General features: G+C 42.9%; 1 long non-coding RNA gene across 1 annotated transcript in view; it reads left to right on the top strand.

Annotated features, from left to right (window-relative positions):
- Positions 1-11,534, top strand: part of LOC310689119 — a 50,590-nt gene extending 39,056 nt beyond the window's left edge. The window contains exon 3 of the long non-coding RNA XR_014517339.1: positions 10,758-11,534. This is a non-coding gene — a long non-coding RNA (uncharacterized lncRNA). The remainder of the gene's footprint in view (positions 1-10,757) is intronic.
- The last annotated feature ends 1,280 nt before the right edge of the window (positions 11,535-12,814 follow it).

Raw genomic sequence — 12,814 nt, 5'->3', positions numbered from 1 at the left:
TAAAAGGGTGCAGTTACCCAAAGGTGGATAGGGTAACCGAAAAACCTTTTGAGCTAGTTCACATAGATCTGTTTGGTCCTGTAAAGGAACCAAGTCTGGGAGGGTCAAGGTTTCTGCTCTCGATGCAGGATAATTTTACGCAGAATTCCTGGACCCATGGTCTCAAATCCAGGGATGATGCAGCACAGCTGATCAAAAGGTGGATTGATGAGGTGGAACAAAGGTTTGCCACCAAAGTGCAAGCTGTCACAAGTGACAGAGGTGCTCAATTTACAGGTTCTGCTTTGCAGAGGTTCTTTCACAAGAAAGGGATACGTCACACAGTGACTTCACCCAATCAGAGGGGGGAGGCAGAGCTCCGATGTGAGGCTCTGGTCCAGACTGCAAAGGTGTTGCTGAAAGATTCTGGGTTGCCACCAAAGTTTTGGCTGGAGGCAATCAGGTATGTGAGCTTCACCTGGAATCGGACCTACAATTCAGTGGTAGGTGACACACCGTTTGGGCTGTTGCATGGCAGGAAACCCCAGATTCATTTTTTGCGCAAGTTTGGGTCGGAAGCATCTGTGCCAGTGGCTAAAGTTTTGCAGGGGCCAGATGGATCCAAGTTCCGAAAAATGATCTTCTGTGGGTATGAGCCAACAGCGAATGCATGGAGGTTCGCATTCCCATCAGGTGATCAGAGTAAACTGCTGATCAGCAAACACGCTGAGTTCTATGAGCAGGATGAAAGGTCAAAGGCTGCTGTCAAGCGTGATGTTCTCTCAGAGTGTCTCTCTGATTCAGAACAGGAAGGTTCTGAGGGGGAGGAAGAAGAGGCTGAGTCTGCTGATGACGATCAGGTCACTGACCAAGGTCTGGAGCAGGGTGGGGCATCTCCACAAGTTGTTAAAAGGGAGGCCAAGAGTGAGCCCAGTTCTCCTGTGAGTATAATGGAGAGGATTCGAAAACGCTTTAAGTCAGAGGGGGAGTCCCGTGATGCTGAGGACACAGTTCCTGGTGGCAGTGAGTCAGAGGTAACATCTGAGTTTGTGCCCAGGCGATCCAGTCGCACAACGAAGGGTGTTCCACCGGAAAGATACCAAGCCACGGGTGCGTTGGTAAGTTTCGCACAGTGTGAACCTGAGAGTTACGTGGATGTTCCACAGGTATTGTCAGAATGTGTGGCAGAGGGGGTATGGGAGTTGGAACTTAAGAGGTTAAGTTGTTCCCATGATGCCTCAGCATTCTGACGTCAGGAATGGAAGCTGGGAGGAGCTTTTCCTGTCTGTTCCTCTCTAGTCGTTGAGAGAGAGAGGGTGTTTGCCATGTCTGCGAGAAGTCCTGGAAATATCTGAGAAAATGATGCAATAAAAGAGCTGTAAATGGACATTACTATGCTCTGTGTGTTTGTGGGAAACTAAGTGACAAGTTGCTGCTGTGTTTTACTCTGCTGGGCGTGACGGAGAAGAAGGAGCAGATTCGCGCAGAGGAAGTGTGCCGGACCTGCCGAAGCTGCCATAAAGAGCTAATTGCCGATAGTAAATCAATTAGCACGTCACGGACTAATCAAAATACCTACAATGTCAATGGGGCTAAACATATGCACAGATGCCCTTTTTTGGCTCACCGACGCAACTTTGTGTTTAACAAGGCTTAACAGCTCTAAGACATTGTACTTCTCAAAACACCTAATTGCTATGAAGTGGGAAATCATCACAAGTCTAGTTTGCCAATTCAGGGCTTGTTTAATGTCCCAAGGCACAGTGAAATGGTGCCAAGACAGTAAATTTAATTTTATTGGAGATCTCATTCCTACACTTGCTTTGGTTGTTGGGATACAAGTAGAGGATTGTGCCACGGCAGCCATGGCACCACACAGTGCAAGGCAAATGGACCTGGTCAGCTGGACATGCTCTCTAGGGATGTTGGAGAATTTCGACAGCAACAGAAATGGAAGCAGACATTGCCAGTGGCTGGTTATTCATCCCATTTCTAGAATGGAAAGCAGTCCAGCAAATATAATCAGCATTATGGTAATTGTTGGCTCCCCACCCCCGCCACACACATTTGCATTCACAAGAGCACAACACCAAAAGACAGGTGTCTTTGGGTGCCGTGCAAGCCAGCTAACTCGCAGGGCAGCGCAGCGCAGCACCAAAGTACATGCATCCTGATTTTCATCAGAAGAATGTTGGAGGGTATGCAAACAGTTGTCCACCCAATTGTGAAATTCAGAAAAGTGTGAATTAAAAGAGTAGCCCTAAAGTGTGCACTAGATAGGTTCACCTTTAAATATGAACTAAATTCAATTTCTCCTGTTCCCCCACCTATCTTTTCCTAGTATCTTCCCTTTGTCAGCTAGCTCAAAGACAGCACTCAAATGTCCATAGCACTCTAAGCTTTGTGGAGAAATGTCCCAAATCATTGCCCTAAATTGCACCCTCAGACTTTTAGCCTGCCTCATGATTAAGCTGGCTGTGTATAAAAGTGCCATGTACTGTGTTTCTAATACAAAGGGTTCACACTGGCACCACTCTAACAGGATGCTATTATAATAATCCAAGAATCCATGTAAGATAAATAAGGAAAAGCATATTTTGAAGTTTGTGGTTTGCAAAAGCCAACAGACCCACAGTCCGGAATGAGTTGCAGTTCTGGTTTCCAAATGTCATCAGAGCAATATACAATCCATCAAAGCACACCATCTTAATACATATTTCTAGAGTGAGACATCTACGAATTCAACAAAATAAGTTTTCTCTGCTTATTTGCCATCTAGTTTCACATGGAAACTGAAAACAGATTTAATCAAATACTGACTGTAGTTTTCAGTGCATAGGATCATTTTAAGGGTGCCTGCTTCTGTATGAATCTCACTGAGATGGATCTGCAAAGCATCGCAGCAGTACTTGATATTGTTATGAGGTTTTTTGGGCAAAGGAATTAGGCTGAATTCCTAGGCCCCTTTTAATTCTTGGAATCGCCAGGTGAGCTTCCTGGTGAGGTGATCGCCTGGGTCATAAGCCATTAAGGGGAACAAAATTAGCAGAAATGTATAGGATAAGTGACAATCTAATGTAGAGGCAGCAAGACGCGTACATGTACAGTCAATTAAAAGTTGATTTTACTCCAGAAAAAACATGCCACTTGTCCCGAGCTCTCTGCCCCCGTGACTTATGGCTACCCTGATGATGACTCAACAAATCCTCAGTGTTGTTCCTCTTCCTCCAGAAACAGCAAGTGAAAACGAATCTCTTCCGTCGCTTCTGTGATGTCAATTTTCCCTTTTCTTGCACGTTCTCTTCTGCGTTCTTGCATGCTGAGAGGTTTGCAAACTGGATTGGACAAGCTATCGTCTGCTAAGTCCTGTGTTTCCCTGGGCTGCGAATTCCCCCCTGTCCTTTCCTCTGACCTCACTTCGTCTCCTGGGCTGCCATCCAAGTCTGGCAGCTGCTGCTGTTCGCTTGCTGGCTCCAGCCTGACATCTATGTTGGAAATGTAAAGAAAAAGAAGGGAATTTCTACCATATGTGGTGGACTTGTCCTAAGGTAAAAATTTATTGGGATATGATATATAATGAGATGAAGAAAATATTTAAGAATACTTTTCAAAAGAAACCAGAAGCTTTTTTGCTGGGCATATTAGGTGATGAAATCTCTAAGAAGGATTATAATATATTTCTTTATGCCACAACGGTGGCAAGAATTATTTTAGCCCAGAAATGGAAGCAGCAAGAAATTCCAACAGTAGAAGAATGGCAAACTAAGATGGACTGAAGACGCAGAACTGGCAAAACCGTCCAGGAAAATCCATGACCAGCGAGATCAACTGTTTGAAAAAGACTGGAGCAAATTTATTTTATATTTGAAAGAACATTGTAAATCTCTGACAACACTAACAGGACTGATTTAAAGGTTTTTGCAGATTAGAAATATAAATTTATCTACAATGAGAAGGAATTTTAAGGAATGAAAATAGGTAGATAGGGGGAATTGGAAATGCAAGGAAATGATGAAAAGAAGATAGAAAGTTGGTTTTGGGGGGATGGAGGGAAGTTTGAGGCTTGAAAGTCTCAAATTATAGGTGATGAAAAGATATGTTATAAATGTTTGGTTGAAAAATGAAAACTTAATAAATATTATCATGAAAAGGGGAACAAAGAAAGTGGATTTGTGTGAGGTGACAAATAAGTGGTGCCCAACTCACGGGCAGTTAGAAAGAGAAAGCCAGACTTGAGAGCAGAGAGTTGGATTGATGTGAGCTAGGAGTAAAGCAGCAAGGGAGAAAGCAGAGGGAGAGAGAACAATGCTTGATTTCTGTTTCAATCCAAGGCAGAGGCTATGGGAAAAACAAGACACCTTTGGGGGGTTAATGCCGTGAATCCCTCCATTGTAGTCTCAGGTTCTTTATGTGTGTATATAAACCACATACCATAAAGACACCACCGTTCTGTGCTGCATGTGTATGAAGGAACTGCATAGATGGAGTTTCATATACATATACACTATGTATGTGTATATATGTGTATGCACACACACACACACACACACGGAATGCTGAGGAAAGGAAGGAAAACCAGAGCGAGGGTAATAGGAATGGAACAGAATAATACAGTGGTGCCTCGGGTTAAGTACTTAATTTGTTTCGGAGGTCCGTTCTTAACCTGAAACTGTTCTTAACCTGAAGCACCACTTTAGCTAATGGGGCCTCCCACTGCTGCTGTGCCACTGGAGCACAATTTCTGTTCTCATCCTGAAGCACAGTTCTTAACCTGAGGTAATATTTCTGGGTTAGCGGAGTCTGTAACCTGAAGCGTATGTAACCTGAAGCATATGTAACCCGAGGTACCACTGTATGGATGTGGGTATGGTTGGCTTACTGGCACCTTGGACAGGACAACTCCATGCTGCAGCATTTTGTTGCAGATTCAATTTCTTTTGCATTTAGGGCACATTGCTTCAAATGGTATGTGTGTGGTATGCACACATGTGTGTTTCAAGCTGCAACTGTCTTGTGCACCACCTGACAAGAGACCTTTTTAATGCTGGACCGCTGGATCCTGTCCTTGTTCAGACTCTGGTATTTTAAAAATTCTGTGCCAGGTGAAAGCCGTACCTAGCAGCCAGAGGGTCTGGGTTTGAGCAGTTTCAGGATGTGCGAATATAAACAAAATGAAGCTGATCTCCAGCCAACAAGCTAGGCGTTGTGCTGCAGAAACTTCTTTAATAAGACAGCGTTCCCCCTCGTCTCTCTTCCCTAATACAGCCATATGAATTGAATCCATGCTCCTTCCATTCAGGGAATAAATTCATGCGCTTCTGATTCCTTTACCTGGATATATCTAAAAATATTATAGTTGAATATGTGGTGCAGGTTGCTTTGCTACAAACCAAGTACTTCAAATCAATTCCCCAAAAAACATCAATCAGAGAAACCCATGAATTGGCCTTCTTTGTATGGAATGAAAATAAAGCTAAGACATGAAGATGAAGGGAGGGTTAAGCAAGCTGACATCACTGATCCCTGGTCCCTGCAAAGTTGTCAGGGCTATCAGAGAAAATCTATTTAAAATGGGCATGCTAACATAAAATATACTTCTATCTCTTTTTTAGAAATCTGACATGTGGGACAAAGCTTACCTCTTTTGTGCCCTCTGTCCCAATACAGTCATACCTCTTGTTATGTTCGGTTCAGGTTACGTCTTTTCAGGTTGTATCCCACGGCAACCCAGAAGTACTGGAAAGGGTTACTTTCGGGTTTCGCGGAAAAAATTGCAACCCGCACACGCGCAGACGCGAGTTGCATTCTGCTCATGTTGCAAACGGGGCTCCGGAACGGATCCCATTCGCAACCGGAGGTACCACTGTATTTTTATGGTGCCATCACAGCATTCAGCAGGCTGCAATCCTTTCTCACCAATGATCAAATGCAAAAGAGAACAAGGTCCCTGGATCCTTAATAATTGTGCAAAGGGAAGGGAATGCCATTGAGAGCACCCCTGCCATTCAAGCTGTGCCCATGGAAATGTGCTCTTCCACAACTATCAGAGCAGGAGCAGCTAGGCTTTTTCAGCCTGAAGGGCTGTGCTTGCTGTTGGCCAACTGTCTTGAGGGCCACACACCAACAGGGGGCCTGTTCTAAGTGAAAGCAGGAATCACTGAAGGGGGAACAGCTACCCTGCACCTGCTTTCTCTCTTACACATCTACATAAACTGGCGGAAATGCTCGTCTGTCTATTAGCAGAGGCACAGTGAGGGGGAATTGCTCTATATCGTTAGAGGTCAGTCTCTGAAGAGCCGAGATAGGGATTTTGTCTCCATCACAGCCCAGCACTGCAATGGGAGCAATCCTTCCTGTATTTGGAGCACTCTGACCTGGTTTCAATGGTGGGCAAGAGGAAGAAGAGGCAACTCCGCTAAGATAAGTTGAGGTCAGGTCGGCCACCGACAATGGGTTGGCAGGCCTAAGCTAGTCCATGAGTTGCAACAAGTTCACCACCCGTTGGTGTGGGAAGTCTGTTTTCTTTTGCAAATGGTTAGTTACCCTCTGATGAGAGGATTCATAGCTCCACGGTAGAGCATTTGCTTTGCATGCCAAAAGTTCTGGGTTTAATCCCTGGCTGATAAAGATCCTATGGGATGTATCATCACTGAAGCAGTCAAATACAACATTTCCTGTTGCCTAGAGTGGACACACAGGGGAATGTTGCTCCAGACAGGGAGGACTTCCTGTCATACCTGCTCTGGAGCCTCCTCCTCCTGTGTGTGACCAGGTAGATGGACGTGACCCTAGCAGACCCTGAAAAAGGGCTAGTCATGCAGCCATCTTCCTCTTTTGCTCTTTGCCTCTCTTTGGCTCTTTGCCAGCAGTACACAGCTCATCCTTACAGAGGATGTAAGCCACAAGGTCGGAGGCGTAGTTCAGACTTCTTTTCTCTACAAATGTAACTGTAACCACAAATTGAAATCTGCCTTCAGAATATTACTGTGAACTGAAAGTAAGTCAACTTTACCCTTACTTTTAAACAAGACTGTCGTGCTATTATTATTTTAAGAGGGAAATAAAAGGGGAAACTTACCAGGAACAATCCAGACTAACAAATCCATCAACTTGCTTCCAGCAATCTGCAAGGGAATGTGCTCTGCTGCTTGCTCACTAGCGGGAGTGAGGAGGGATAATATTTAATCAATATATCTACTCCTACTTTCCTCAACATTCCCACAGATTCCATGCCTGAAACCTCTGCCAGTAAGTGTAGACAATACTGAGGTAGATGGACCAATGACCCAACTCACTATAAGGCATCTCCCTATGGCTCTGTGTTGATCTGCCACCAAGGATCTTCATTTAAGAAAACAGAAACCAAACAGAAAACCAACTGTTGACATTCAGAATTGGATGAGGCCAAGGCTGTTGAAATATAACACTCTTCTGCAGAATTACACAAAGACTGATGTTGTTTCCCTTTCACAACAACATTTTCATGTGTGCCTTGGTTGCAAAATGTCTGGCTGGATGTCTGGCCTGGAAGACAAAAGGTTCACTGGCAAGTTGGTAAAGCATTTCTGGACTGTCTAAGAGCAATGAAGATGGATGATCCATTGATTGATGACCTTAATGGAATGCAGGTTGCAGTGTGGGAGTCAGCCTCACAGTACTGGTTGCCGGGAAGAAGGAGGAGGGCTATTGCCTTCATGCCCAGTTTGTTGGTTGCCCTGTTGGCTGCTGTGAGGAAACAGGACATCGGACTAGATGGACTTTTCATCTGGTCCAACAGAGATCACCATATGTTCTTTCATTAGGGGTTACACAGATTTATTACTTAAATGAAACTGCACTGTACAGAAATGCAGAAAAACAATAGATTAACTCAGTAAGGCTTACGTCTGAGTAGACATACAAAGGATCATTATTTTATTTTAGTACATTTCTACCCCACCCTTCTTCCCATAGGCACATTGGGTGGTTAACACCAAAGTGGCAAAACTAAAACAAAGCCACATGTGAAAACAACTGAACATTTAAAAGCATTAAGCATGGGCTGTGAGTCCTAAAAAAAAAAAGGGTTTTCTTCTCCATGTGTCCCAGTATCAACTGGTTAATTATAATGATAATAAACATATGGACATCAGGATATTTCCTACAAGTCTCTCCCTCACCACCACCTGCAGACTGACTATGGTGCTCACATAGGGACATTTGGTGACATAGTGTTACATCTGTGCACTTTGCTGGTTTCGTTTCGTTACGCAGCGTCTAGATTGCACAAGTGTAAAAGAAATAAGTTAATCTAGGATGTCTAGACTCTCTTTCCCACATGACTCCAGCATGGAAGATTTTGACCAGCACTGTCCCAGCTTTCATAATTTATACATCTGCAGTGTATTTTCACTGTATGGAAGCCAAGTTCCTATAGAGATCCTGCCAAGGAGCTTTCCCACTCGTTCTTGTTTGATCAGCCAAGCTACGTTTCGAATGCTAACTTCCTTTATGACCAAAACCCACGAAAGAAGAACCGAGTTGTTAGATAGCCCATTTTCCATTAAGAAAACATAAAACAGAGCAGGCAGGTAACCCTCCTATCAGCTCTAGAGCTATTAATTCAAACTAGCAATGAATACTAGATTTCCTTCCCATGCAGAGTGTTAATTGTGTTAAGAAAACAAATCTGCTTCCATTGTGGGGTGATGTGTGCTGCCCCCACCGCATATGCAATAATTTAATTTGCCTTCCCTCTGCATATGCATCTTTCAAGCCAAGCACCTGGATGTGGCAGCCAGAACACACTGGGAACACACAAAGACCATGGTGACCTCCCGGTAGATGCAGTCCTGAGAGGGTGTCTCTAACTCTCTCTCTCTCTTTTTTGCACAACTTCTGAATGGTGGCATGATTTTGCAGCAATTGGCAAGAATATCAGCAAGAAATGGGTTTGATCATTTCTGGGTGTGGGCTAAAGGAGCTTGCCTTGATCTGAGCATGCTCAGAATCTAAGTTAGCATTTCAAGCCAGGGAAGGATGGACAAATGGACAAAACTGATCCCCGTAATGATGACTTTCAGCAAGATCACCAGTAGCTTCTGTCAAGCCATACCGCTTTGCTAAAAATGGGAGATCTGACTGCTTCCCACCTCCATAGTAGTCCACTGAATACATAGTATTTATTTTGCAGAGCAGCCGTAGAATCATAAAATTCTAGAGTTGGAAGGGACCCCAAGGGATGACCCAGGAGAGCCAGTGTGATGTAGTGGTTAAGAGCGGTAGTCTCGTAATCTGGGGAACCGGGTTCGCGTCTCCGCTCCTCCACATGCAGCTGCTGGGTGACCTTGGGCCAGTCACACTTCTGTGTAGTCTCTCAGCCCCACTCACCTCACAGAGTGTTTGTTGTGGGGGAGGAAGGGAAAGGAGAATGTTAGCCACTTTGAGACTCCTGAAGGGGAGTGAAAGGCGGGATATCAAATCCAAACTACTACTACTACTACTACTACTACTATTCTTCTTCTTCTTCTTCTTCTTCTTCTTCTTCTTCTTCTTCTTCTTCTTCTTCTTCTTCATCATCATCACAAATCTTTTTCAATGTGCATCAACCAATCATTTTATTTGTATGCCACATTTCTACAATTAAAATCATGCTCAAGGCTGCTTACAACATACAAAAAACAACATAACTACAGGCATAACGAAAGTATCATTAGCAAGAAACAAAGCATCAAAAAGTGCACAACCAAATTGAAAAAAAATCTATCTAAATAATAAGATACAAAATAAAGATATGAAAAAATAACATCAATAACAGCAACAACCCTAACCCCCTAAACAATACTCAGACCAAGATTCTGTTCCCCAACCTCAGTCAGTCAGGGTCCTGCCCTCCCAAGGCCAGGAAGAAAAAGGTCTGCAAGGCAGGGAGCATGTCTTCTAGGACTCATAGCCAAGATGTGCATAATGCACATTATATAAAGTTCTTCAACACCTGTTCATTGCTTTCATGCTTTACATTTGTAGGCACACCTCATTTTTCAACCTTGTTCCCATAGAATCTAGAATAGACTGCTCTAGTGTGTTAGATCTAGGGCAGCCTTTGAAGACTGACTGGGAGTTTCAACTGATCAGATTACAACAGTTCATCCATAAAATGGGATGGGTAGATGGGAGTATATTTCACCAGTGTTTAAAGGTTTGCAGTGATTGCCAGCTCATTTCCAGAAACAGTTCAAAGTCCTGGTTTAGACCTAAAAAGGAATAAATGATCTGAGGGGCCAGGCTACCTGGAAGATTGCCCACGCTTATAAACTTGTCCATTTGTTAAGATCTTTAGGGAAGGACCTGGTCTTTGTGATTCCACTTTAGAACTGAGGTGGGCTGCCTGCAGGTTATAAACTCCTTCCCCAGACTGATTCATCAGGTGCCCTGTAAAAGCTCTTTAGTCTTTTGCCAGGCATTCAGGCATAGTTAATGACTGCTGTCCTCATACCCATCTTTGCCCAATAGATCTTTAAATTGTGGTTTAATTTGAAATTTTGCATGTTAGAAATTCTTTGATTTGCATGCTACCTCAGAGATATTGTGGTTGAAAGGTGGGATAAACAACAATTTTTTAAAAGCTTTATATATATATGTTTCAGAAGTCTTATAATGGAGAACATGATCAATGCTGTGCTTGTTTACTCAGAAATAAATCCCATTGTGTTCAGTGCAACTTACTCCTAGTTTAGGACTGCGGACTTAGTTCTTGATGCTACATTATTTAATGAGGATTCTACTTGTTCTCATTTCAGACCTGCAAATGTTGTGGCATGTTGTATCAAGAGAGAGAATTTTCATCTTAATCCTCCGGATAACAAGGCTGACATCTGGAACACTCAGGCACACGCTCTTCCAAGAAAACGGTGTCAGCTACATGCACAGTCTCTCTCTCGAGGCTCATTTTGAGTTCCAAGAGGCATTTTGGAAAACTTGCGCAATTGTGATACTATCTACCTCCGAGAAAGGCATCAGCAACGTTCAGGTCTAAGTTAAACTGGGCAGGAGGAACTTGTGGCCCTCCAGAGGTTGCCGGACTTAAGTTCACATCAGTTCCAACCAGCATGGCTAATTCTTAGCGATGAGAGGAGTTTGAGTCCAACAACATCTGGAGGGGAGGGCCACATGCTTCCCAGAGCCTCATTCCCCATCCTCTGTCATAACTGCCATGGATTAACTAACTGCATTTTTGGAGCATTTTTCTGAGTTTGTGGTTTTCCTACTAATATAATATAATTCCCTGTGTAACAGCCAGCGTAAGTATTTCCAAAGGCTGGATTGCCCATTGGCTGCAAATCAGTCCTTTAGTACTCGGAAAAGATCACCCATCTTCTTATCTTCCAAAGTGCCCAACTCCTACTAAGGTCAATAGAAAATATGTGAAAATGCTGACTGGAGGTTCTGACTCAGGGTGTAAATTCTAAATATTAATTACAGTACTTAAAATGTCTGCAGAGCACACAGCCTGCAGAAGATAAGAAAAGAGTGTATGTAACGACTCTGGAAAATCAACAAGGCTTTACTAGCTGAGAATCCTTGCTTCAGTTTGAACGTAAAACCAATAAATCTACTCTAATGATTAGATTTGTTCCAGTATGATTTCTAAAGGAATGTTGCAGGCCATTGGTCTGAACTATCAGGCTCTTAGATTATGATGTTCATATGTCAGCCCCCCCACTGTCTCATACAATCAACCAAAGGACAATGTCTTTGACCAAAGTACAACTTCACATCAAATGACTATTAGTCAATTATATACTCTCTCTGCAGCTATAATTTAATATCTGAATGCATATAATATTGAAAGATGTGAGTTGAAAGTAACAAATATTCATATATTCCTGACCCCACAGAAACTGGTTATGTACACCATCAACCCGTAACACAGCAAAGGTATCAATTTGTAATTCAAGCCACATACCCTGCAGTGATACTCAAAAAGAAATAATTTTGCTTAATATTTACAAGGTGTTGCACCTTGACTTTTTGGACACTGCTAAGCCTGACTAATCCAAGTAGCTTGGAATTTAGTAAAAGGATACAGCTGCAAGAAGTTTGAGTTTAATTGAATTTGACTAACATTATTTAAGATTGGCTTGCCGTTGATTGGTCTATATTTTCAGTTGCAAATGGGTGGTCACATGGGAGTTGCAGACCAAACTCATACCAGTAGTCCTATACCTACTCTTGTGTATATGAGGAGTTCCACTCTTGCTCATGAGTATCTATTGTAGACCTCTGCCTCAAAGTCAAAGCATACTCATAATTTGTTCACAGATGAGATTATGAAATGTGCAAAGACATTTTAAATAACCCTATTTGACTGACTGAACCCAAAGAGTACTCGCTAATGGTTCCTCATCATCCTGGAGAAAAGTGCCAAGAGGGCTGCTGTAGGGTTCTTTCCTGGGTCTGGTTTTGTTTAATATCTTTATAAATGACTTGGATGAAAGAATTGAGGGCATGCTCATCAAATTTGCAGATGACACCAAACTAGGAAGGATAGCGAATACCTCAGAAGATAGAATCAGGATTCAGGATGATCTCAACAGAGTATAGAACTAGGTCCAAATTAACAAAATTAATTTCAATAGGGACAAATGTAAGGTTATACACTTAGGAAAGATCAGATGCACAAATATAGGATGGGGACACCTGAACTGACAGCAGTGCAGATGAAAAGGATCTAGGGGGTCTTAGTAGACCACAAGCTTAACATAAATCAACAGTGTGATACAGCAGCAAAAAAATGCTAATGCAGTTCTAGGCTGTATCAGGTATCCAGGTCAAGGGAAGTAATAGTACCACTCTA

The sequence above is a fragment of the Podarcis liolepis genome (assembly GCF_965112155.1).
Source record: "Podarcis liolepis genome assembly, chromosome: 1".
NCBI classification, from domain to species: Eukaryota; Metazoa; Chordata; class Lepidosauria; order Squamata; family Lacertidae; genus Podarcis; species Podarcis liolepis.
Note: the sequence above shows the minus strand (reverse complement) of the source record. Positions and strands in the feature narration are given on the sequence as shown.